Source organism: Xenopus laevis, chromosome 7L (assembly GCF_017654675.1).
Source record: "Xenopus laevis strain J_2021 chromosome 7L, Xenopus_laevis_v10.1, whole genome shotgun sequence".
Taxonomy (NCBI): Eukaryota; Metazoa; Chordata; class Amphibia; order Anura; family Pipidae; genus Xenopus; species Xenopus laevis.
The window spans coordinates 72,950,345-72,974,134 of NC_054383.1; the positions used below are offsets into that span (position 1 = coordinate 72,950,345).

The following is a 23,790-nucleotide window of genomic DNA, read 5'->3' on the forward strand; positions in this document are numbered from 1 at the left end:
ACCCAGGCCACTTTCTTTAGCGGGTGAGATATTACCTATTACTCATCCAGCGAATATATCAATTAGTAATTTGTATTAGGACTGTGCAGCTGTTATTTTCCCACCTGAAGGCCTATACCCAGGCTGCTTAAAGTATCATGTGGATAGTCCACTTCTGGTAGAAAAGAGGCTGCTCAGAGTTCCTCCTCAGGAATAGAATACCATGGTATCAACAGGAGCAAATACACACTGGGATTTATCCTGCTCACTATATTGATGCCACTACAGTCCATTGTACAATGGAAGACAGGCTCTCCTTGTATTAAATCCACCAGTAAATATAGGAGGATTGCATGTCCAGCGCAGTAAGGACAGTTCTAGTGGGTAGGTAAGGAGCTCAAAGCCTTCTTGAATCATGGAACCAGAAAGGCTATCTACATTTAAAAAAGAGAGAAAGATGCAGCTGGAACATGGGCAAGCAGTCAATGGCCATGATAGGAAACGCTCATAACAAGACAGATCAATGCCATGCTGTGGTCAACTCCAAAGTTACAAATCCAAATTTTTCGCCACATGGTAAAATACTGCTCCTCCAACGTATGAACTATACAGAGGCATGACCAGCACCATCATACCAACCAGTGAGCCTGCCCACCTTAAATGGGTACTGGCCCAGAATACATAGTATTGCAAGATGCAACCATGGAGGATGTTCAGATTCACAATTTAGCTTAGGAAAGCCACAATTTTTCCTGATAGTCTGTTAATGGAGACATTTTATACAAATCTTTTAAAATAATACCCCCCTTCAGTGCAAAGTGCAGTGATGCAAAAACAACCTTAAAAAAGAAAAACCCCTCTGAAAAACCATTATGTAAGAGCAGATGAGATACTCTAGGTTGAAATGAAGAATGGGAGTGTCTATTCTCCTACAGAAAAGTGTTCATTGACAGCCAGTACTTTTTCAGGCCTCTATTTTTACTCAGTTCTCTTATCTTTATCAGAGCTTTCTTTTATTTTTCTTGTTTTAGTATCCCCTCACCTTTTCTTTATTTGTTGCACTGTTCTCTCTTTGTTATCTACTCTAATTTTTTTCTCATGCACCCCTGCCCTCCTTTATTGAAAACAAAGATAGAAGAGGCCTATAATGATCCTTGGTGGTCAGAGGGGCTACAAGCTAAATGACACAACGACATAAAAAAAACCTGCCATAAGAATTTGCAGTGCAGTTCCATTCAGGTTTTTCTCAATGGTGTGTCTCCCGGTCTGCTAAAGCTGTGGTAATATAAAGCATTTGACTTCCGGTCAGATTGGGTGCTATTCTTATGCAAATCCTCAGGGCTCTGCATTTAGAAAAGTGTGGGATCCGACCTGAAGTCAAATGGTTATTGCAGGTTAAGCAGACAGGGAGACAACAGAAAAACAACGGGTAGATTTCTTCTTGTTTGTCTGACAGCTTGGACTGTGATGATTCCAGGTGAAATTCTGGAATCTAGTGCAACACAACAGTTCATTATATATTCATTACTTTAGGACACAGTTTTTGGTGTTACTGTCCTTTTAGTCTGTTAATTTTTCCTTCAGCCTTGGCCCCTTCATGACTATTTGGAGGTGATCAACCTTTCCTCTGGGCCAGACTCTTCTGTTAGTAGCTTATGATTTGATGGAGGTGGTACCAAATGCAGAGGAGTTGCTGGTTAATCATTTCATCCAAAGTTACTCAGGCATTGATGAACCATGAAAAATCTGAGGGCCTTTGGCCCATGCAAAGCAAGTCATGGTTAACCTTTGAAAGTTGCCAGTAGTCCCAGATGAAGGTAATTGTGTGGTCAAATTTGGTAAGAGATAATGCCAAGGATAACGGATATGGTATCTAACGTCTCTTTACAAAGGTCCAGTATTGGAAGGGCAGGAGACAGACTTATTTAGAAAGAATTAAGCCAAATTTTCATGTTGGATTGGATCAGGGAAATATAGTTAATCCTACTAATATGTGCACACCTGCTCCAGATATGGCAACTTTCATGGAATGACAAACAACGGAAAGTTGTGCTCACCACTAATTTTAAAACCATTAGGCGGGGGTGCAATGAGGGTGTGACCACAAAATACATATAGACAAATACAAGAGGTCCTCTGCACTCAACACATTATCAATATATTTAAGACAGAGACATTTTGTGCATACTGCTACTGAAAAATGCCTTACCCTTTAAACAAAACAGGGATTGTTTGTCCATATATTGCAATATATTTAAGCTGGCCAACTACGTCAAAATCATCCCATATCTGGCCATTCCTACGCTTAATTTTCATCTGATTCATTAAGAATTCTATTGCTTCATTATACAATTTACAAAGGGACTAAGTTTTACCTGCAACTTATTAGCAGCTTTCAAAGTAAAACTCCCAAACTTGGCTGCCCTTTTATTAGATACCAGTGGGATCACCTGACTATAGCTGGGAAGGGCGTGAGCTACAACATGGAGCTGGTCACTGCTCCTGTATAACTATAACAAACAAGGGAAAGTTGTGCTCACCACTAATTTTTAAAACCATTAGGCGGAAGTGCAATGAGGGTGTGACCACAAAATACAAGAGTCCTCTGCACTCAACCCATTATCAATATATTTAAGACAGAGCCATTTTGCGCAAACTTTCATGGAATGCTCATTTTTCTTGAGATTCTCTAGCATTTCCTTCTGAAGCACTTGCATTTTCTCAAGCACTTGTTCTACTGAATTTTTAGACTTCGCCAGAATGTTCCTCCTCCTGAAAAAAAACCAAATCTGTATGACTTATGGAAATAGTGACAAACAATTTAGTCCAGCACCCGCAGTTTTAAATAAAACAGCCTTTATTGGTGCAAGGGGATTACAGCAACGTTTCAGATCATGCGGTCTTTTATCAACTGCGGGTCTTTTATCAACTGCGGGTGCTGGACTAACTTCTTTGTCAGTATTGCCAGTGGAAAGTGGCCATTGGAGGACGTGCACCCAACTAAGGAAGAAAGTGAAAGTCGTGATGACTACTAGTCTGCTAATTGACTTATGATTTCCATTAGAGTGGACAAGGGTCATGGACCCTTGTCCACTCTAATGTTGAACAACACTATGGTAAGTTTACAGTGCAAATCATGAAGGCAGGGCAGTGCTGAGCTACAGTATCCCTACAACTTGCTTCGTGGGAGTTTGAAAATAGGTTTACCTCCTTAGGTTACCTACAGTTTATTAGGCATGGTCAGTTGGGCTTTTGGTTTTGGAGAGGTGGTGCCATGATGGCTGCTTGTGGGTTGGCCAATACAAGAGGGGGTTGTGGGAGCACTCACATTACTAAGTAGAAATGTATATAAGTATAAGGGAAGTGCTACTGACATAGCCAAATGGGTCAGTGCACATTCCCTGGGCCCCTGTCAGTAGATATGCAAATGCATGTGTTCACAAAGACAGGGGTTTTTAGTTACAAAGTTATGATCATAAAGTTGAAAAGCCACCATACCACGTCAAGGTAAACCCCATATGGCGGTCCCTAACTTGTTTACCTTCAGTCATAGTATTGAGGATCCTGTGCTTCTCTACATAATAGCACTAGTTGAAGTAGAAGTCTGCTGAACCTTGGTTTCTGTCTGAGGGCTAAATCCTCCCCCGCTGCTAACTTGCTTGTGGGTTGGTCCCTGATTACTGTCTTTAGTACTGGACCTGCAAAAGAAAGTAGTAGCAAATCAGCGCACTCTTACGACAAGAGTCACGTCTTTTTTATTGCCGTCTCTCAAGAAGAATCAGAAGTCAAACTTGCACTGGCAGAAACACACAACACAGTAGATTCTAAGCCAGTGCTGGATGGATGTAAGCAGGGGGACCAGAAAGTATAATTTGTCTGCGTATGTGCTATGAGGGAAGTAAATTGATGACTATGTGAGGCTCAGCCTTGTCTGTCTAAAAGGTAATCAATTGCAAGTTAACAGCAAAGTACCATGATGGACATGGATTTAATTTAAAACTCCGCTGCACAAGAAATTTCCCAGTTTCCTGCAAGTAAGCAGCCAGGGTTACTGGGCTCCTGCAAAGAATGAAAACAAATCATTCCTAAAGAATTGAAAATGTGGTCACTGGGGCTGATGCAGTTTCATTAGCTTATAGGCATACGTACTATTCTTCCATAAAGTCAGCCCAACTACATGAATAAATTAGACAAGCTGAAAATAGCTGTGGCATTGCTTCTTTTAGCACAACCAACAGAAATGCATTCAACTCAATCCACTAATGGCTCAGAATTATAAACCTCCCAAATGGTCAAACATGTCAAAATGGGAGAGTAATTCTTATTGTCCATCAATTTGTAATTCTTTGCTTCACTGCATATCTAACAATACTGTCAGCATCACTGGGCTCCTGTACCAATATAGAGCCAGTGGTCCCCTTCCAATAAACATGGGATTCTTAAATGAGATAAAGCATAAATAAAAATACCCCTCAAACTTGCTGGCAATAACAGATATGGTTTCACTCTGGGTTAAAAGAAATTCATATCTTATAGATGCTACAGTTCCTGCCTGTGTTTCAAATGAGCAGTGAGGTGCCTGCCAGAAGCACAGTAGGAGGAGGAGGATAGCCCATTACATCCCTGCTTTCACACAAGCAAATACAGGCTTCAGTTCCCTATCAGGTGACACCCTAAAATGTGTTTTTAATGCATTCAGGGAAATACAACCTGGAATTACAAAGGAGGCACAAGTAGAGTGTGGTCAAAGTAGGAGAATGAGGGGAGAATTCGGATGAGGTTCAATAGTAGCTACGTTAGTTCAAAAACATTTCTGAAGGCATGTTCGGTGGCAACTTAAAGGGTATGGCCCTGGCCTAATTCTTTGCAGAGTCAAGCTCAGCGCACCATCCCATCTCTTTGTCCAGCCAACACCCCAAAAGCAAGTCTAACCAAAGCAAGTCAAACGCCCCATACTTCTTTAGAATATGCAAATATATTAGCACTGCACTCGGCACGGAGGTCCCTTACACTCCCAGCAGAAAAGCCTGAGTATTTGTCACTTACCAGCATTTACACAAGTTTCTGGTCCGGGGGAATATTTTCTGCATTGGTCACTTGGTCTAAAGAACAGAAAATGGAGACAGATGACATGTGGCAGACAACTCAAATATATAAATCTGTCCCATGAAAAAGACTGCCATTATGTTGAGCTTCTGTTTTTGTCAGTGTGGTTTTATTGAGGTGTGCAAGAGAGCAGGACTGCTTCTCCCAGCCTAACATTGTCCATTAGAATTAATATTCCTTATCAAAGATTCATGAACCTCCACATCTCCTTACTGGGGTCCCACTTATCTAAACAGCATGTAAACATGTGCCGAACTTGCAGCCAATCACTATCAGGATATAAACATAAAACGTGATTGGCTGTAAACTCACTTTCTTATTTCTGGGATCAGAGGTGAGCGGAGCATTGATACACGGGGGCATTAAGGGAAATAATGGCAGAAATGAAGGGAATCGCTATTTGAGTGTGACACTGGCCAGTGCCTGGGATATTAGCCTTGGTTTTGTGTATATTCTAATAGAAAATATCATTATGGGAGGAATGGGGAAACAGGCAGACTACAGACAACTCAGGATAAATACACAGAAGTACATCCTGGCATTTGGCCGCACGGACAACTGACAGTTAAATAACGGATTTCTCACTTTCATTTCTGGGATCAGAGGTAAGTGGATGCACAGCACACACTGGGAGACAATTTATGGAAAATAATGATATAAATGAAGAAAATCACTACTAAATTGAGTCACGAGGTGGCACCTGGGATATTAGCCTTGGTTTTGTCATTTAAATAGATTATAGGAGAGTTGGGGTTGGGGGAAGGAACAGGGATGCAGGGAGACTACACACCTGTCAGGCTAAATACAGAAAGTATAAAATTATATTTGGGATTCCAATTGCTTTATATTTAAAATAAGTGCAAGTTAAGAAATAATAAAAAGTCTGAAATCTCCTATGTTAACATATAACGGGGTCACTATAGCAACATCTGGAGTGACATTTGCGGTTCAGGTTTCTCCTCTAATGTTATTAATATTTCTATTTCTCTCTGTATCTCACTTTGTATATAACATTTACTTCTTAATAAAGCTGTTAAGGGAAAGTTAGGAAATTATTAAGGGGAGAAGTCTGAAATCTCCCATGTTCCCATATAACAGGGGTCACTGTTTGGAGTGACAGTTGACAGTTGGCCACTTGCTGTTCAGGTTTCTCCTCTAATGCTCTTAATATTCATATTTCTCTCTGTATCTCACTTTGTATATAACATTTACTTATTAAAAAGCTTTTCAGTAAAAGTTAAGCAATTATTAAGGGCAAAAGTCTGAAATCCCCATGTTCCCATATAACAGGGGTCACCCAGTGTTTGGAGCGACAGTTGGCCACTTGGTGTTTCCCCTCCAATACAATTAATATCCATATTTTTCTTTGCATCTTACTTTGTACTGTATATAAAACTGACTTCTTAAAAAGCTTTAAAGGAAAAAGTTTTGGAGCTGCAACTTCCCAGTCACTGTTACTCATGTCCTGAATGTCCCAGCATCCCTTGTCACACCTGCAGCCTGTAGTCTTCTAGCTCTTAATTAACTACAAATCCCAGCATCCCTTGTCAGACCTGTAGCCTATAGTACAAATCCCAGCATCCCTTGTCAGACCTGTAGCCTATAGTACAAATCCCAGCATCCCTTGTCAGACCTGTAGCTTGTGGTCTTAAGTTACTGAACTACAAATCCCAGCATGGCTTGTCAGACCTGCAGCCTGTAGTACAAATCCCAGCATTCCTTGCCAGACACGCAGCCTATAATCTTCTAACTGTTACTGAGCTACAAATCCCAGCATCCCTTGTCAGACCTGCAGCCTATAATCTTCTAACTGTTACTGAACTACATATCCCAGCATGCCTTGTCAGACCTGCAGCCTGTAGTGCAAATCCCAGCATCCCTTGTCAGACCTGCTGCCTATAATCTTGTAACTGTTTCTGACCTACAAATCCCAGCATCCCTTGTCAGACCTTAAGCCTATAACCATGTAACTGTTACTGACCTACACATCCCAGCATCAATTTTCAGACCTGCAGCCTATAGTACAAATCCCAGCATCCCTTGTCAGACCTGCAGCTTGTGGTCTTCTGTTACTGAACTACAAATCCCAGCATCCCTTGTCAGACCTGCAGAATGTAGTACAAATCCCAGCATCCCTTGTCAGACCTGCAGCTTGTGGTCTTCTGTTACTGAACTACAAATCCCAGCATCCCTTGTCAGACCTGCAGCCTGTAGTAAAAATCCCAGCATCCATTGTCAGACCTGCAGCCTAAAGTACAAATCCCAGCATCCCTTGTCAGACCTGAAGCCTATAACCATCTAACTGTTACTGACCTACACATCCCAGCATCCCTTGTCAGACCTGCAGCTTGTAGTACAAATCCCAGCATCCCTTGTCAGACCTGTAGCCTATAGTAGAAATCCCAGCATCCCTTGTCAGACCTGCAGCTTTTGGTCTTCTAACTGTTACTGAACTACAAATCCCAGCATCCGTGTCAGACCTGCAGCCTATAGTACAAATCCCAGCATCCCTTGCCAGACCTGCAGCCTATAATCTTCTAACTGTTACTGACCTACACATCCCAGCATCCCTTGTCAGAACTCTAGCCTGTAGTACAACTCCCAGCATCCCTTGTCAGACCTGCAGCCTGTAGTACAAATCCCAGCATCCCTTGCCAGGCCTGCAGCCTATAATCTTCTAACTGTTACTGACCTACACATCCCAGCATCCCTTGTCAGAACTCTAGCCTGTAGTACAACTCCCAGCATCCCTTGTCAGACCTGTAGCCTGTAATACAACTCCCAGCATCCCTTGTCAGACCTGCAGCCTGTAGTACAAATCCCAGCATCCCTTGTCAGACCTGTAGCCTATAGTACAAATCCCAGCATCCCTTGTCAGACCTGTAGCCTGTAGTACAACTCCCAGCATCTTTTGTCAGACCTGCAGCCTGTAGTACAACTCCCAACATCCCTTGTCAGACCTGCAGCCTGTAGTACAAATCCCAGCATCCCTTCTCAGACCTGCAGCCTACAGTACAAATCCCAGCATCCCTTGTCAGACCTGTAGTAAAATCCCAGCGTCCCTTGTCAGATCTGCAGCCTGTAGTACAAATCCCAGCATCCCTTGTCAGACCTGCAGCTTGTCGTCTTCTAACTGTTACTGAACTACATATCCCAGCATGCCTTGTCAGACCTGCAGCCTGTAGTACAAATCCCAGCATCCCTTGACAGACCTGCTGCCTATAATCTTGTAACTGTTACTGACCTACAAATCCCAGCATCCCTTGTCAGACCTGAAGCCTATAACCATGTAACTGTTACTGACCTACACATCCCAGCATCCCTTGTAAGACCTGCAGCCTATAGTACAAATCCCAGCATCCCTTGTCAGACCTGCAGCCTGTAGTACAAATCCCAGCATCCCTTGTCAGACCTGCAGCTTGTGGTCTTCTGTTACTGAACTACAAATCCCAGCATTCCGTGTTAGACCTGCAGAATGTAGTACAAATCCCAGCATCCCTTGTCAGACCTGCAGCTTGTGGTCTTCTGTTACTGAACTACAAATCCCAGCATCCCTTGTCAGACCTGCAGCCTGTAGTACAAATCCCAGCATCCCTTGTCAGACCTGCAGCTTGTGGTCTTCTAACTGTTACTTAACCACAAATCCCAGCATCCCTTGTCAGACCTGCAGCTTGTGGTCCTCTAACTGTTACTTAACCACAAATCCCAGCATCCCTTGTCAGACCTGTAGCCTGTAGTACAAATCACAGCATCCCTTGTCAGACCTGCAGCCTGTAGTACAAATCCCAGCATCCCTTGTCAGACATGTAGCCTATAGTACAAATCCCAGTATCCCTTGTCAGACCTGCAGCTTTTGGTCTTCTAACTGTTACTGAACTACAAATCCCAGCATCCGTGTCAGACCTGCAGCCTGTAGTACAAATCCCAGCATCCCTTGCCAGACCTGCAGCCTATAATCTTCTAACTGTTACTGACCTACACATCCCAGCATCCCTTGTCAGAACTCTAGCCTGTAGTACAACTCCCAGCATCCCTTGTCAGACCTGCAGCCTGTAGTACAAATCCCAGCATCCCTTGCCAGACCTGCAGCCTATAATCTTCTAACTGTTACTGACCTACACATCCCAGCATCCCTTGTCAGAACTCTAGCCTGTAGTACAACTCCCAGCATCCCTTGTCAGACCTGTAGCCTGTAATACAACTCCCAGCATCCCTTGTCAGACCTGCAGCCTATAGTACAAATCCCAGCATCCCTTGTCAGACCTGTAGCCTATAGTACAAATCCCAGCATCCCTTGTCAGACCTGTAGCCTGTAGTACAACTCCCAGCATCTTTTGTCAGACCTGCAGCCTGTAGTACAACTCCCAACATCCCTTGTCAGACCTGCAGCCTGTAGTACAAATCCCAGCATCCCTTCTCAGACCTGCAGCCTACAGTACAAATCACAGCATCCCTTGTCAGACCTGCAGCCTGTAGTACAAATCCCAGCATCCCTTGTCAGACCTGTAGCCTATAGTAGAAATCCCAGTATCCCTTGTCAGACCTGCAGCTTTTGGTCTTCTAACTGTTACTGAACTACAAATCCCAGCATCCGTGTCAGACCTGCAGCCTGTAGTACAAATCCAAGCATCCCTTGCCAGACCTGCAGCCTATAATCTTCTAACTGTTACTGACCTACACATCCCAGCATCCCTTGTCAGAACTCTAGCCTGTAGTACAACTCCCAGCATCCCTTGTCAGACCTGCAGCCTGTAGTACAAATCCCAGCATCCCTTGCCAGACCTGCAGCCTATAATCTTCTAACTGTTACTGACCTACACATCCCAGCATCCCTTGTCAGAACTCTAGCCTGTAGTACAACTCCCAGCATCCCTTGTCAGACCTGTAGCCTGTAATACAACTCCCAGCATCCCTTGTCAGACCTGCAGCCTATAGTACAAATCCCAGCATCCCTTGTCAGACCTGTAGCCTATAGTACAAATCCCAGCATCCCTTGTCAGACCTGTAGCCTGTAGTACAACTCCCAGCATCTTTTGTCAGACCTGCAGCCTGTAGTACAACTCCCAACATCCCTTGTCAGACCTGCAGCCTGTAGTACAAATCCCAGCATCCCTTCTCAGACCTGCAGCCTACAGTACAAATCCCAGCATCCCTTGTCAGACCTGTAGTAAAATCCCAGCGTCCCTTGTCAGATCTGCAGCCTGTAGTACAAATCCCAGCATCCCTTGTTAGACCTGCAGCTTGTCGTCTTCTAACTGTTACTGAACTACATATCCCAGCATGCCTTGTCAGAACTGCAGCCTGTAGTACAAATCCCAGCATCCCTTGACAGACCTGCTGCCTATAATCTTGTAACTGTTACTGACCTACAAATCCCAGCATCCCTTGTCAGACCTGAAGCCTATAACCATGTAACTGTTACTGACCTACACATCCCAGCATCCCTTGTAAGACCTGCAGCCTATAGTACAAATCCCAGCATCCCTTGTCAGACCTGCAGCCTGTAGTACAAATCCCAGCATCCCTTGTCAGACCTGCAGCTTGTGGTCTTCTGTTACTGAACTACAAATCCCAGCATTCCTTGTTAGACCTGCAGAATGTAGTACAAATCCCAGCATCCCTTGTCAGACCTGCAGCTTGTGGTCTTCTGTTACTGAACTACAAATCCCAGCATCCCTTGTCAGACCTGCAGCCTGTAGTACAAATCCCAGCATCCCTTGTCAGACCTGCAGCTTGTGGTCTTCTAACTGTTACTTAACCACAAATCCCAGCATCCCTTGTCAGACCTGCAGCTTGTGGTCTTCTAACTGTTACTTAACCACAAATCCCAGCATCCCTTGTCAGACCTGTAGCCTGTAGTACAAATCCCAGCATCCCTTGTCAGACCTGCAGCTTGTGGTCTTCTAACTGTTACTGAACGACAAATCAGAGCATCCCCTGTCAGTCCTGCAGCCTGTAGTACAAATCCCAGCATCCCTTGTCAAACCTGCAGCTTGTGGTCTTCTAACTGTTACTTAACCACAAATCCCAGCATCCCTTGTCAGACCTGTAGCACAAATCCCAGCATCCCTTGTCAGACCTGCAGCTTGTGGTCTACTAATTGTTACTGAACTACAAATCCCAGCATCCCTTGTCAGACCTGCAGCTTGTGGTCTTCTGTTACTGAACTACAAATCCCAGCATCCTTTGTCAGACCTACAGCCTGTAGTAAAACTCCCAGCATCCATTGTCAGACCTGCAGCCTAAAGTACAAATCCCAGCATCCCTTGTCAGACCTGTAGCCTATAACCATCTAACTGTTACTGACCTACACATCCCAGCATCCCTTGTCAGACCTGCAGCCTGTAGTACAAATCCCAGCATCCATTGTCAGACCTGTAGCCTATAGTAGAAATCCCAGCATCCCTTGTCAGACCTGTAGCTTATAATCTTCTAACAGTTAAATTACTGACCTTCAAATCCCAGCATCCCTTGTCAGACCTGCAGCTTTTGGTCTTCTAACTGTTACTGAACTACAAATCCCAGCATCCATTGTCAGACCTGCAGCCTGTAGTACAAATCCCAGCATCCCTTGCCAGACCTGTAGCCTATAATCTTCAAACTGTTACTGTCCTACAAATCCCAGCATCCCTTGTCAGACCTGTAGCCTATAACCATCTAACTGTTACTGACCTACACATCCCAGCATCCCTTGTCAGACCTGCAGCCTGTAGTACAAATCCCAGCATCCCTTGTCAGACCTGTAGCCTATAGTAGAAATCCCAGCATCCCTTGTCAGACCTGTAGTTTATAATCTTCTAACAGTTAAGTTACTGACCTTCAAATCCCAGCATCCCTTGTCAGACCTGCTGCTTTTGGTCTTCTAACTGTTACTGAACTACAAATCCCAGCATCCCTTGTCAGACCTGAAGCCTATAACCATGTAACTGTTACTGACCTACACATCCCAGCATCCCTTGTAAGACCTGCAGCCTATAGTACAAATCCCAGCATCCCTTGTCAGACCTGCAGCCTGTAGAACAAATCCCAGCATCCCTTGTCAGACCTGCAGCTTGTGGTCTTCTGTTACTGAACTACAAATCCCAGCATCCCTTGTCAGACCTGCAGCCTGTAGTACAAATCCCAGCATCCCTTGTCAGAGCTGCAGCTTGTGGTCTTCTAACTGTTACTTAACCACAAATCCCAGCATCCCTTGTCAGACCTGTAGCCTATAGTACAAATCCCAGCATCCCTTGTCAGACCTGCAGCTTGTGGTCTTCTAACTGTTACTGAACGACAAAACCCAGCATCCCCTGTCAGTCCTGCAGCCTGTAGTACAAATCCCAGCATCCCTTGTCAAACCTGCAGCTTGTGGTCTTCTAACTGTTACTTAACCACAAATCCCAGCATCCCTTGTCAGACCTGTAGCACAAATCCCAGCATCCCTTGTCAGACCTGCAGCTTGTGGTCTTCTCATTGTTACTGAACTACAAATCCCAGCATCCCTTGTCAGACCTGCAGCTTGTGGTCTTCTAACTGTTACTGAACTACAAATCCCACCATCCTTTGACAGACCTACAGCCTGTAGTAAAACTCCCAGCATCCATTGTCAGACCTGCAGCCTAAAGTACAAATCCCAGCATCCCTTGTCAAACCTGTAGCCTATAACCATCTAACTGTTACTGACCTACACATCCCAGCATCCCTTGTCAGACCTGCAGCCTGTAGTACAAATCCCAGCATCCCTTGTCAGACCTGTAGCCTATAGTAGAAATCCCAGCATCCCTTGTCAGACCTGTATCTTATAATCTTCTAACAGTTAAGTTACTGACCTTCAAATCCCAGCATCCCTTGTCAGACCTGCAGCTTTTGGTCTTCTAACTGTTACTGAACTACAAATCCCAGCATCCCTTGTCAGACCTGCAGCCTGTAGTACAAATCCCAGCATCCCTTGCCAGACCTGTAGCCTATAATCTTCAAACTGTTACTGTCCTACAAATCCCAGCATCCCTTGCCAGACCTGCAGCCTATAATCTTCTAACTGTTACTGACCTACACATCCCAGCATCCCTTGTCAGAACTCTAGCCTGTAGTACAACTCCCAGTATCCCTTGTCAGACCTGCAGCCTGTAGTACAAATCCCAGCATCCCTTGTCAGACCTGTATCTTATAATCTTCTAACAGTTAAGTTACTGACCTTCAAATCCCAGCATCCCTTGTCAGACCTGCAGCTTTTGGTCTTCTAACTGTTACTGAACTACAAATCCCAGCATCCCTTGTCAGACCTGCAGCCTGTAGTACAAATCCCAGCATCCCTTGCCAGACCTGTAGCCTATAATCTTCAAACTGTTACTGTCCTACAAATCCCAGCATCCCTTGCCAGACCTGCAGCCTATAATCTTCTAACTGTTACTGACCTACACATCCCTTGTCAGACCTGTAGCCTGTAGTACAACTCCCAGCATCCCTTGTCAGACCTGCAGCCTTTAGTACAACTCCCAGCATCCCTTGTCAGACCTGCAGCCTGTAGTACAAATCCCAGCATCCCTTGTCAGACCGTAGCCTATAGTACAAATCTCAGCATCCCTTGTCAGACCTGTAGCCTGTAGTACAACTCCCAGCATCTTTTGTCAGACCTGCAGCCTGTAGTACAACTCCCAGCATCCCTTGTCAGACCTGCAGCCTGTAGTACAAATCCCAGCATCCCTTGTAAGACCTGTAGCCTGTAGTACAAATCCCAGCATTCCTTGTAAAACCTGCAGCCTGTAGTACAAATCCCAGCATCCCTTGTAAGACCTGTAGCCTGTAGTACAAATCCCAGCATCCCTTGTAAAACCTGCAGCATAAAGTACAAATCCCAGCATCCCTTGTCAGACTTGCAGCTTGTGGTCTTCTAACTGTTACTGAACTACAAATCCCAGCATCCCTTGTCAGACCTGCAGCATATAGTACAAATCCCAGCATCCCTTGTCAGACATGAAGTTTGTGGTCTTCTAACTGTTACTGAACTACAAATCCCAGCATCCCTTCTGAGACCTGCAGCCTACAGTACAAATCCCAGCATCCCTTGTCAGACCTGTAGTAAAATCCCAGCGTCCCTTGTCAGATCTGCAGCCTGTAGTACAAATCCCAGCATCCCTTGTCAGACCTGCAGCTTGTCGTCTTCTAACGGTTACTGAACTACATATCCCAGCATGCCTTGTCAGACCTGCAGCCTGTAGTACAAATCCCAGCATCCCTTGTCAGACCTGCTGCCTATAATCTTGTAACTGTTACTGACCTACAAATCCCAGCATCCCTTGTCAGATCTGAAGCCTATAACCATGTAACTGTTACTGACCTACACATCCCAGCATCCCTTGTAAGACCTGCAGCCTATACTACAAATCCCAGCATCCCTTGTCAGACCTGCAGCTTGTGGTCTTCTGTTACTGAACTACAAATCCCAGCATCCCTTGTCAGACCTGCAGAATGTAGTACAAATCCCAGCATCCATTGTCAGACCTGCAGCTTGTGGTCTTCTGTTACTGAACTACAAATCCCAGCATCCCTTGTCAGACCTGCAGCCTGTAGTACAAATCAGAGCATCCCTTGTCAGACCTGCAGCTTGTGGTCTTCTAACTGTTACTTAACCACAAATCCCAGCATCCCTTGTCAGACCTGCAGCTTGTGGTCTTCTAACTGTTACTTAACCACAAATCCCAGCATCCCTTGTCAGAACTGTAGCCTGTAGTACAAATCCCAGCATCCCTTGTCAGACCTGCAGCTTGTGGTCTTCTAACTGTTATTGAACGACAAATCCCAGCATCCCTTGTCAGTCCTGCAGCCTGTAGTACAAATCCCAGCATCCCTTGTCAAACCTGCAGCTTGTGGTCTTCTAACTGTTACTTAACCACAAATCCCAGCATCCCTTGTTAGACCTGTAGCACAAATCCCAGCATCCCTTGTCAGACCTGCAGCTTGTGGTCTTCTAACTGTTACTGAACTACAAATCCCAGCATCCTTTGTCAGACCTACAGCCTGTAGTAAAACTCCCAGCATCCATTGTCAGACCTGCAGCCTAAAGTACAAATCCCAGCATCCCTTGTCAGACCTGTAGCCTATAGTAGAAATCCCAGCATCCCTTGTCAGACCTGTATTTTATAATCTCCTAACAGTTAAGTTACTGACCTTCAAATCCCAGCATCCCTTGTCAGACCTGCAGCTTTTGGTCTTCTGTTACTGAACTACAAATCCCAGCATCCCTTGTCAGACCTGCAGCCTGTAGTACAAATCCCAGCATCCCTTGCCAGACCTGCAGCCTATAATCTTCTAACTGTTACTGACCTACACATCCCAGCATCCCTTGTCAGAACTCTAGCCTGTAGTACAACTCCCAGCATCCCTTGTCAGACCTGCAGCCTGTAGTACAACTCCCAGCATCCCTTGTCAGACCTGCAGCCTGTAGTACAACTCCCAGCATCCCTTGTCAGACCTGCAGCCTGTAGTACAACTCCCAGCATCCCTTGTCAGACCTGCAGCCTGTAGTACAACTCCCAGCATCCCTTGTCAGACCTGCAGCCTGTACTAGTTCTTTTACCATATCATGAAGTTGAGAGGCTGCATGTCAGCAGGGACTGGGCCTCATATTATAATAGAGGGAAGAATGGTTGGTGCCAATACAGGGAAATGCTGCAACCTGTTTAATTTCATTTCATTTAAAGGGGAACTTTGCTTTAATGCTGTTGATGCAAAAGGAAAAACTGATGGTAAATTTTGTTTTTTGCCAGTGGAAATCAGATTTTAGAATTTATGGTCAGAATAAAAATAACAGATAAAACAGATAAACAATATATATATAAGTTTAGGGTTTGTTTTTGTACAATGGGAGAATTGGTTGAGGGTGTGAATACTTATATAAGTCAGTGAATTATGATATGTATAGCAGAGAGGACTGGTGCATGTGAGCTTACAATCTCTTCTTTCTTTCGGTTTCCCCACACAGTGAATTTTGCGAGCGACGAAGCGTTTTCACAGCGTTTTCGAAGCGATTTTCAGAGTGATTTTCCGAGTGATTTCACAGCGATTGTTTTAGAGATATTCAGTGATATTCCATCTGATTTTTGGCGTTTGGAAAAAACATCTTCCTTTGACATCAGCTGATATCTCTTTATAACCCAACAGCTCTTTTAAGAGCTAAAAAACTTAGGCGCAATGCTATTCTGCGCCCCCTGGAGGAAGGTAAGTCAACTGCTACTGTTTGAGCTGAATTTAGGGTTTTGCTGATTAGAGAACAGGTACAGATAAAGTATAGAATGTAATAGACTCTTTCTCTTCTCCTTCGGCCACAGGCGGAATCCAGAACCCTCTCCGAGACTTATGAGGTGAGTAGAAAGGAGGGTAAAACACTCGCCGCTACTGCCGGAAGTGAGACGTGTTTTGTACCCTGGGGAATATTATGTTATCAATAAAATCCTTCTTTTTTCTATTTTATTTTCCAGCCTCCTGATGGTCGGCTGACCAAGGATGTGCTTGTTGGAGAGGGCGGCACTGGAGACGTCTACAAGGTAAGTTACCAACCAATTCCTAGAGAGTAGGGGAACTGAACAAGATTGTGATCACTAGACACAATCACACAATGATTTAGGCAGACATATCAAGCTTCTGGTTTGGGGGCTGCATTAGACCCTCTCTTTCCTACTTGTATATAAGTCAACCTTTCTGTCTGTATTACAGGGACGACACCATCGTAGAGGCGTGGTAGCGGTGAAGATCGCCAACATCAGCCGAGTACTGTATCTTTATAATTCCAATCACTATATATCAATCCTATTTGTGTAGTTGCCTATGTAAACTAAAAAGGATTTCTATTATTCCACTCCAGGATGAAGAGTCAGTCTGCAGGGAGCTGAAGTTTCTCCAGCAGTTCGGAGGCCACAAGAACATCGCCTCTTACTATGGAGCCTACTACAGGGCTCCACTCACGGAGTGCTCATCGGAGCTCTTGGAAGTAAGAAATGATTTACTGTATCGTGTTCATTCCTCTTGTGCCAAAACAATCTCCACTGGAAGTGATAGAATACATGACCTGAAATAATTTCTATATATTGCAGATTGTTCTTGAATACTGTGGTGGAGGCTCTCTGTACAACCTCATCAGTAAGACCAATGGCCAATCCCTGAAGGAGACCTGGATTGGCTATGTCTGCAAGGAGGTTTTAAAGGTAAGGCCAGATTTACCCCTTAAGGACTCTTCTTTAATTGCATCAATTATATATACAATCTCTTTGTTGGGAATTTTTAGTCTTATGTCTGTTATAGTCTTATAACCTACATCTCATCTCCCCAGGGGCTGCACCACATCCACAAGAACCGGGCCGTTCATAAAGACATCAAGAGCCCGAACATCATGCTCACAGAGACGGCCAAAGTGAAGATCAGTGAGTAAAACTTACAGTTATAAGTGGATGGTGGTGAGCTTCTGTGAATATGGAGTCAGGGGGTTTTCATAATTCAGGTTTCCTATCTTATTGTGGTTAAACAAGTCATTTTCCATTAATGGATTCTATCTGTCATTTCAGTCGACTTTGGACACAGCTGGGGACCTGGACCCGCAAACTGGGTTTGTGCCACGAAGCGGAAGGGACTCCACATTGGATGGCACCCGAGGCCATAAGGCAGAAGGGGCCAGCGCCTGGCGTACGACACCAAAGTATGTTGTACTTATAATACTTGTAACAACACGGAGCAGTTACTTATCAGTGTTAATGGGACATAGAAGCAGTTATTTTCTCATGGAGAGAAAGAGTTTTTTCCGAAACGTTGGGTCTCTTAACTTTTGCACAATGTGTCTGCTTTAATATATTTGGCTCATATTGCATTGTGAAACTGGTGTTATGTACTGTAGCTGCTATGTTTGTATATTGCTGTATATACTTTTATATATAATAAAGCATTTTTTTACTTTTACATATTCCATGGTGTGTTCACTTTACTAGGGGGTGCAATTGGGCTATTTTTAGAAGTTGTTTTCTGTTCGTTTTTGGCCATAATTGCATACTTTTGCACCCATGATAATATATGTATATGTTTCTAAAAAGAGAAGTGCAGACCTTTTTTACTTAGATTTTATTAAACACCCATAACCCAATTCCTCTCCTTCTAATGCTCTTTGGTGTGTCTTTTTGCAGTGTGACATCTGGTCGCTGGGGATAACCGCCATCGAAATGGCTTGAGGGAGAACCACGTAAGTGAATCACAACAATTGTGGCTACTTTATTTTATACATTGAGCAGCAGAGGTTCTATATCAGAATGGGAGGAATTTGGGATGATTTGCTATTTCCAGCAAAAAATAACTTTTTCTATAGATTAAATAAATAACTTCTAGACATGTTTGATGGACCTGATGTATATGTTTTTCACTTTCAGCATACACAGGGAATTATCCAGTTGAGGACCTGATAATTGAAGCCCAACCACCGAAGCCTTCAATAAACACCTGGTGAGTCTTTCCCAGCTGCGTGTCAGATAGACAGATATACTGGCAAATACATGTATATTCCCTGGGGTATAGCTAATGGTTACTGGGTAAATAGAAGGAGAGAGAGAGAGGGAGGGATGGATGGATAGATAGATAGATGATAGACAGACAGACAGACAGACAGCTAGATGAGAGAGTGATAGAAAAATATACGATAGATAGATGATAGATAGACGATAGATAGAGGGATAGATATTTAAATAGATAGAGGGATAGATAGATGATAAATAGATGATATATGATAGATAGACAGATAGACAGAATACTGCAAAAATATCTATGTATATTCTGGGTATAGCTAATGGTTACTGGTAAAAGCTTCTGAATCTGGAAATCTGGGATTCTTTTTGCTAGCTAAGCTAAAATCTCTGTTTTTCCAGGTCACAGCATTTTGTGTCCTTCTTGGAGTCCTGTCTGAAAAAGGATCCTTCGGAGAGAGGGAGTGCTCAAGAACTCCTGCAGCACCCATTCGTCACCAACTACCACCTAAGAAGATCGTCAGGGCTGAGATAGAAGAACATCTCCGGACTCTGCAGAACTTGCCGGCCAAGAAAGGTGAGGGAATCCATTATATTTGATACGACTGCACCATCTTACAGTGTAACTCAACAGCTGCAAGAGTTGGTTTTATTATAATGGCAATGAGGAATAATAAACATGTTTTAAGGGGTACTTAATATTAAATTTTAGTTATAATGGTGACATTGGCCTTGTAAGACAATTTGCATTTGGTCTTCAGTCTTTATTTTTTTGTTTATGAATCATATGCAAGCTCTAATTAGTATTCATGAATCACAAATATGATTTTTCCCTATACAGGACTGAAGGGAGTTGCTCTCTCAAAGCTGGCGGCGTGCTTGTGAACTTCTGCACACAGACATCGGCAGAACAAGAAGCAGCTCTGCAAATGGCCCTGGAAGGCTTCTCCTGTTATAGATATTGTGGCCAGTAACAACAGCCCAGAATGAGTTTCCTAAATCACAGCCAAGGAAAAAGAAACATCCACAGGTAAGGTCCAATCTCCATTCAGTACAATGTTCTCAGCTGGTAGACAAATAACAATTTGATCCCCTGCTACCTGGTGGGTGTCTACATTGGTAGGACCCGAATCCTCACTGTGCACAAGAGGGGGTTTCGGCTAGAAGATGCTCAAGTTTACATTTCTTGGTCACAATCCTCCCCAAAATCAAGGTTTTCTGTGCTGATGGACATTAGCCAATCACTGCAGCAGCCACACAAATAACACAACAGGGTACATGAAGGATTGAGAAGGCTCAGACATTATTTCTTATTCCCATAGCCAGTGCATTATTCCAAAAGGAGCATCAGTCTGGGAGAAAAACTTCCTAACATGAGGAACCCCTAATGAATAAGGCTTGTCCATAAATGCCCATGCCTCTGAATGAGAATTAATGATGATCTATTTACTGACTGATATTTTTTTCTCATATAGATCCAGTGGCATTTTCAGCTCCACAGCAAACATCTCCTTCAAGCTGATGAAGTTCAGCAAGTGGTAACTTCAAGATTCCTGCAACTACACCAGCAGGACTTTATCTCCCTCCTGTAGCTCCATGATCATATTCTTTTCAGACTACCACATCTCCACCAGTGGTGTCTTTGCTTCATTTTACCTCACTCCCACCCGCACACATCTCCACCTCACTTTTGAGGTGCCATAGTTCCATCCATCTTCCTTTTTTGCAGACTACTACAACTCCAACATCTTGCCTTAAGCATCTACATTTCCCAGAACCATAGCTCCAACATTCATATCTACCTCTACAGCTCCACTAGCAGCATTCACATTTTCAAACACCATAGCTCCACAAATTAGGACCTTAGTTTTCATTAGTATCCAATTACCAATCTACCCAAGGACTTTTCATTTAACTTTAGCTCCATCACGAGCCCTTATCCCATATTTTACCTCTAATCGCAAGCTCTGCCCTTGTGCTAACACACCTCCACCAATATCTTCTTTTATTTACATATCATCAAGAAGTTTCTCCTCTTTAAAATATCCTTTAATCCTTGCCCCTTCTTACTACACCTCCATTTAGTCACCACCACACACTAAAATGATTCCACCTACGCAGAGGCTTCTCTTCTCCAATTTTTTCTTTTGCCTCCCCCCCCTGCAATCTTTCTAACACCAATTCCTCATTGGTTTGACTATGAAGATTTTCATTCATCCAGGTTCATGGTATATCTAGTATAGGTAAATCTAAAAAACAACTGGATCTTGCTGAGTAATCAATGAAGATGTTTCACTACTCATCCGAGCAGCTTCTTCAGTTCAAACTGACTGGTTGAACTGAAGAAGCTGCTCGGGATGAGTAGTGAAACATCTTCATTGATTACTCAGCAAGTCCAGTTTGTTTTTAGATTTACCTATACTAGATATCCTCAATGGTTTCTTCTGTTCAAATTCTTTCCTTTCTAAATTCTATCCTTTTCAAGCCTTCCACTCAACAACCAGTCACATCTCCTACTCTAAACCCTGACATAAACTCTTAGTTCTGATACTGACATAATCTCATAGTACAAGTTGATCCAGGGACTTGTCCGATTGCCCGTTGGGAGTCAGGAAGGAATTTTTCCCGCCTCTGAGGCAAATTGGCTCTGGCTTCAGATGGGGTTTTTGCCTTCCCTCTGGATCAACTACTAAATAGGAAGATCCTTTTATACTAAAACTTGAACCCTAATGGATGTGAGTCCTTCCAACTTAAATTAGTATAAATTAATCTTAAATGCATAAATATAACATCCAATTTAATAAATAAATATTTTAATACACATTTCATTGGTGTTCTTTGGCATTTTTTAATAGTTCTATAGTATTGCCAGGGAACATTACAGAGGAGGGAGACTTCTAGTGCAAGGGAAAAGGGTCACTGAAAAGTGAAGGTGGAATCAAAGAGGCAAGGGTGGGAGAAATTGGTGAAAGGAGGTGGCTAAGGATGAATAAATATAAGAAGGGGATAAGCCATGTCTGGACCCAGTCCTACTGATCTGCACTGATGTCAGAGGTTTGGTCAATCAATCCCATACAAATGATATAATAGTCAGTACAGCAGCCCTCTGCCCTGATATTAATCCATGCAGTTTATGCTTTAGTCCAGGATTTACTTGCCCTTTAAGAGACAGGGTGGTAGACAGGAATATATTCAATTCCAGTCTCTTATTCAATTCAATGCATGGTTGCTAGGGTAATTTGGACCGGATGGCTGAAACTGCAAACTGGAGAGCTGCTGAATAAAAAGCTAAACAACAAGCTAAACAACTGAAAAGCCACAAATAATAAAAAAATAATAAAAAATGAAACCAATTGCAAATTGTCTCAGAATATCACTCTCTACATCATACAAATGTTAATTTAAAGGTGAACAACCCTCAACATGAGACAGGGAGGAAAAGCAGAGATCTTAACAGCCTGATTGTGCAGTTACTTTCATTCTCGCCCAGAGTCTGCCGGAGATAGTCCAATAGCTGAATAAGGGAACCAGACCAACTGAGAGGAGCCTGGGGAATGAAACATCATTGCTATCCTTTATACAGTGCATGGCTTCTCCAGTAGAACTGATTTTCCTATCACAGTGGCACAAGCACAGTTGGTTCAGTTCAGGAGGCAATAAAGTCATCAGTAGGTATGCAGAGGGAAACAGACACTCCATATGGATATTGCCTTAAAGAGAAGGAAAGGGCTAACAACCAAGTAAGCTTATCAGAAAGGTCTATATAAATACACCAAGTAATTCTGCTCTGAGTCCCTTTGAAGATGTTAATAGTCTTCCTGACATTCAAGTTTTTTTCAGAGAAAAAACTCGGTTCGAGTTTAGTCGAAATTTGATTAAAGGTTTCAGGTCGGAAAATATTAGTTCGAGTTTTAGATATTCCGATTGTTTTTTCTTAAATAACCTCCAATCAAATTTAAGGAGTATATTCGAATTATTAGAGGTTAAAAAAAAAAAACTCACATTTGAATTCGAAAATTCGACCTTTGATAAAATGCGGCCTCCCCAAATTTATGGGAAACAAACAGCTATACACAAATGACAGGATTATATATAGATCATATTATATAGTCTTACTTCCTGTCATATTCCAGCTGTTCAACATATGCATCATTTACTGAACCAGGAAGGTATCAGGGCATGTCACGCGAATATAATGCTATCAATTCAGTTAGCACAGAAAGAGAATGAGAAGGGAATTGTACCTTTATCTGTAGTTGCTGTCGTAATATGGACCTTCATTACTGGCAGTTCACACATATTGTGGGTCATTAGGTCAACGGTACGAGCATGGAGATTCAATAATACCTTACAATCTACCTAAGGGCATATTTAAGTGCAGACTTCATGAAGAAAGTGAGCATCTGCTCCCCATTGTGTTCAAAAGTTGCCCCCTCCAGGTGACAGAAAAGAAATGGCCGCAGTTTACTCTCATTATTTGGGAGATTTACATATGGGAAACTCTACAAAAGGTCCCCTGCAGCTGGAGAGCATCACACAGAAAACCCATTACCTGAGAGCTGCCTGCGTAGAGAAACAGTCCATTTGCCTGAAAGCATGAAAATATAATTATTAAACAGCAAGAGTGACTCTAGCAATTAAGGTCAAAATGGGTCCTCTTTGGTGCCAAACCCTCCTCTCCTACCAAATGGAACATGACATCCCTTCCAACGTAATCCGCCAAGTACTTTTACTGGGCTTTATTTGGCTGCTGTACACATGTTTAAGCATTTTCCTTGGTAATTATCCGGGTATGTTTCTGGCTAGAGACTGAAACTCCACTGCGCCCAAAAAAATCCTTGGCCTGTGTAATAAGCAGTACTATAGGTACTGAGCAACAATTAAAAAACCACTGTCTGATTCTCTAGCGTGGGCAATAGTGAGCAAAACTGGACAAAGATCTGCTTCTTTGGTAAACTTGGCAAAATATGTGAGTTGGAGGATAATTGCATTATAAACTATTTGGATTTACAAATGCAGTTATGCAACTAGACTTTAAGATGAAGCTTGTCACGAGGGCGCGTACAAACTGCAATATGAGATCTTGTGGATTTGTATTGTTTAATGGGTCGATATGCTTTCGCTGTTGATGTCCCATGTCTAAAGTGCATGCTTGAAAATCCGAGTCCTTTAATGGCTGCCTTAAAATAAAAATAAAACACAATGATTAATATGAAAAGAACTAAAC

At 43.1% G+C, this 23,790-nt stretch overlaps 2 long non-coding RNA genes across 5 annotated transcripts in view; one reads left to right on the forward strand and one right to left on the reverse strand.

The window, feature by feature from the left end:
* Window positions 1–3,492: 3,492 nt before the first annotated feature.
* Window positions 3,493–23,790, reverse strand: part of LOC121395531 — an 81,990-nt gene continuing 61,692 nt past the window's right edge. For 3 of the 4 annotated variants that reach the window (XR_005962527.1, XR_005962529.1, XR_005962526.1), the window contains 2 exons: window positions 5,026–5,081; window positions 3,493–3,677 (listed from right to left, as the gene is read on the reverse strand). This is a non-coding gene — a long non-coding RNA (uncharacterized LOC121395531). The remainder of the gene's footprint in view (window positions 3,678–5,025; window positions 5,082–23,790) is intronic. The other variant, XR_005962528.1, reaches the window with a different exon arrangement.
* The window catches only part of LOC121395534, a 9,599-nt gene continuing 1,678 nt past the window's right edge, over window positions 15,870–23,790 (forward strand). The window contains exons 1-3 of the long non-coding RNA XR_005962533.1: window positions 15,870–16,833; window positions 16,928–17,267; window positions 17,393–17,483. This is a non-coding gene — a long non-coding RNA (uncharacterized LOC121395534). The remainder of the gene's footprint in view (window positions 16,834–16,927; window positions 17,268–17,392; window positions 17,484–23,790) is intronic.